The sequence below is a fragment of the Cebus imitator genome, unplaced genomic scaffold (genome assembly GCF_001604975.1).
Source record: "Cebus imitator isolate Cc_AM_T3 unplaced genomic scaffold, Cebus_imitator-1.0 Scaffold555, whole genome shotgun sequence".
In the NCBI taxonomy this organism is placed as follows: Eukaryota; Metazoa; Chordata; class Mammalia; order Primates; family Cebidae; genus Cebus; species Cebus imitator.
Window position 1 is genome coordinate 337,124 of NW_016107870.1, and position 3,402 is coordinate 340,525.

Here is a 3,402-nt window from a genome sequence, read left to right on the forward strand (position 1 = left end):
AACAGAAGCAGCACATGGAAAACAGCCAGACCAGGACGAGAACCAAAGACCCAGGCGGTGGCGTCCCTGCCTGAAAGGGCAAACGCCGTATGGCAGGCTTGGAGCAGGAGCCTCTCCTCCTGATAAAGGAGCTGTAGCACCTCGCATCCAGTTCCTGTGGAAAGTCGGCCTCAGGCCTGAGATCCTGGAAGTAACCGAGGGAAAAGAACCCCTCTGGTGTGACCAGTCACGGTAGCTGTCCACCCTGTCAGTCTTTTCTCGCTTCTGTGCTAGCTCAAATCATCCTCCCATAAATATCTTAGAGAAGAGCACAAGTCTGCCAGCTCCCACTGCACTGGCTTACAGTGTCCTTCTATTAGAAACCCTTTGAAGTCTCCAGCCCCCAGATAAGAAGTGTTGTGCACAACACCTGCTGCACACAGCCCACCTCCTTGCCTTGGTGACCTAATGAGGATGGACCCCTTTTCTGTACACGGCCCTCTGCTACTGCGCACAGCATGGCCCCCTGCTGCGCACGGCCCACCTCCTTGCCTTGGTGACCTAATGAGGGTGGACCCTGTTTCTGTACACGGCCCTCTGCTACTACACACGGCACGGCCCCCTGCTGCGCACGGCCCACCTCTCTGCCCAGGTGGGTGGATGCGTGGCAGCCGGCCCCAGGCAGCAGGGAGCGTGCAGCACGGGCTGACTGGGTGCCAAGCGTACCCCGGCATGAGGGAAAGAGCTGAGCCAGCACAGACCCAGGCAGAGCTGTCCAGGGCTGCGTCCAGGAAGTGCTGGAGGGGCCGGGTGTGGTCAGAATTCACTGGGGAACAGGGACCCTCCAAGAGGGCCACTCAGGGAAGCTTCATAGAGGAAGCAGCCCTCGGGTGAGGGCTTGGGGTTGGGGGACAACCACAGAGAGGAGCTGCGTCCCTCTGTCCTTCCGAGACAAAGGGGCTGGAGGTCTGGGTGGGGCAGAGGAGGGGAGGTCGGGGCTCCGTGAGCTGCACAGCAAGTCTGCGCCTGGTGGTCTCGGGTCCCAGAGCCTCCCTGTGGTGCGGCGGGCAAGGAGGCAGGGGCCATCAGGGCTCACTGCCTGAGCAACCAGGAGGACTGGGTCTCCAGCCAGCAGCAGGGAGGAAGGGAACATGAATCCGTTCCGATGCAAATGTCAAGCCAACTCTGCGCAGGAAAACTTAGCAGTTCTGAATGTCAAGTAGGGAGTCCCGCCCTAGCTGGCAGAGCGGCGTGGCTGGGCTGTTTCCTCCCGCTCCTGGGCTGTGGGAGGAGGCTGCTGGCGGGGGCCACCGCCTGGCATGGAAGGGCTCCCAGGGCCTTTGAAAGTGGAGCGCACCCGGGAGCTGAGCTGAGGACTCACCGCCAAGGGAAGGAGCCCCAGCAAGGCACAGCCCAGTCCAGGGACTCCTGTGTACTTGGCTTCTGAGACCTGCGGGAGCCGCTTGGGGCCAGGGCTGCTGATGACAGACCAGGGTGCAGAGCAGAAGGCAGGGCCTGCGGCGGCGGGGCAGTGTCTGACCCAGGCCGGAGGACGAGGATGCAGTGCCGGATTCACATCAGGCCAGGAAAAGGCGGAGGTGCTGGCGGGTCTCAGTCCCTGACACCACCTGCTGCCTTAACGACAGCTCCTGCGTGGACAGTGGGAGGGTCTGGGGCTGCTGTCTGGTGTGATACCCGGGGGGCCTGAGTCCAGGCAGGGGCTCCACCGTAAGAGGGGCGTGGGTGACGAGCTCCCAAGACATGACCACGATGGGTGTGGAGATGAGGCCACGTGAGGCCGGCAGACAGCACAGGGCAAACCAAGGCCAAGCGACCACTGCAGGGAAGCACCCGACGTGTGGAGAGGCACAAGGTGACCTCTGAGGAAGGAGTGGCAGGGAGGGCATCCAGGCCACCGGGACAGCATCGCAGAGTGCTCCCCACCCTCAGAGCCACCCCCAGACCCTGCGGCCCCTCAGCCCTCCTCCGGCAGGCGCTGTCCCAGCTTCTCCTTCCCCGCCCTCCCCTGCATGCCACAGGTGCTCCATAGGTTCTCCCGCCCCTGCGAGAGGCTGGCGCAGCTCCCCTCTCTCTGCTGGCAGATGACAGCAGACCCAGGGGTCCCCAACCAAGGTCACTCCAAGCCGGAGGTGATGCCTGGCTCAGTCTCCTGAGATGATCTCTCGAGCTGAACCACTTTGCTTTTACATTGAAAAAGAAATGAAGTGTTCTGCATTTTATTAAAGCAGATATGGCTGCCAGCGGGCAGGACTCCGAAGGACTCAGCCAAGCTCACATGCTGGGACTTTCCCAGTGTCACCATCACTCCAGCCAGGGGGCGGCGGATGGAAGCAGAATCAACACCACCTGCGGCACGAAGCTCCAGGCAGAGGGTGGGGCGCTGGTTCAGGGCAGTTCTGGGGCTCCAAGGAGGAGGCAGGGCTGGAGGTGGACCGGGGCGGGCCAGGGGAGTTCTAGAAGAGATGAGAGAGAAGGAAGGCAGGTGTGGGGATGGCGGGGATGGCATAGAGGGCCACCCTCGGAGGGTCCTGGTGCCACTGGAGAGCTGGCAGACTTCAGGGCAGGGAGCACCGCAGCCAGGGTTCTGCGGCCACGAGGGAGGAGTGGCCGGGGCTGCAGGAGGAGGTGTGTCCAGGCCGGGTGGACAGACAAGCTCACAGGAGCAAGCGCGGAAGGCCAGCTCTGTACACACAGAAGAAACTTTCAGTTGAAATCCTTAAGCCGGCAGCTTGTGGGTGGTCTGAGAAGATCCATGTGGTTACGTCTGCTGTGTGGCTTGGAGGCTCCCTCACCCCGTGGGGGCTCCCTCGCTCCTTGGGGGAGTGACTCAGGGCTCCTCAGTGAATGCCTGCTCCGCCTTTGACAGGTCCTATAGGGGCTCAGACATCCGGGGTTGGTGGTTGGGATGGGTGGGTGCCAGAAGGTGAGAGGTACCTGCTGCCTGCCCCTCAGGGGCCTCCCGTGACCTGGTGGTTCTGAGTCCTGCCAGGAGTGGGGTCCCCGGGCGGCCAGGCTCCAGGTTCTGCACACACATTGGCTGTTTCCCTGGACCACTTTGTTCCACTTTTTGGGCCTCAGTTTCCAGTTCTTCAAGCCAAAAGGCTGGTGCTGTGGGTCATTCCTACAGCGCAGTTGTACCGTCTCAGAGCCAGGGAAGGGGTGAGGAATGTGTGGACCAGGCGGGAGGCTGTGTGGGGTCACCTCCCGGGTGTGGAAGGCGATGGGTGGGGCAGGGAGTGAGGAGCAGGAGCTGACCAGGAGGGGGACGGGAGAGGGGCTGTGCCCGTGAGTGAGCTGACCGGGAGGGGGCTGTAGTGGGGCTGTGCCCATGTGTGAGCTGACCGGGAGGGAGGCTGGACCGGGGCTGTGCCCATGTGTGAGCTGACCGGGAGGGAGGCTGGA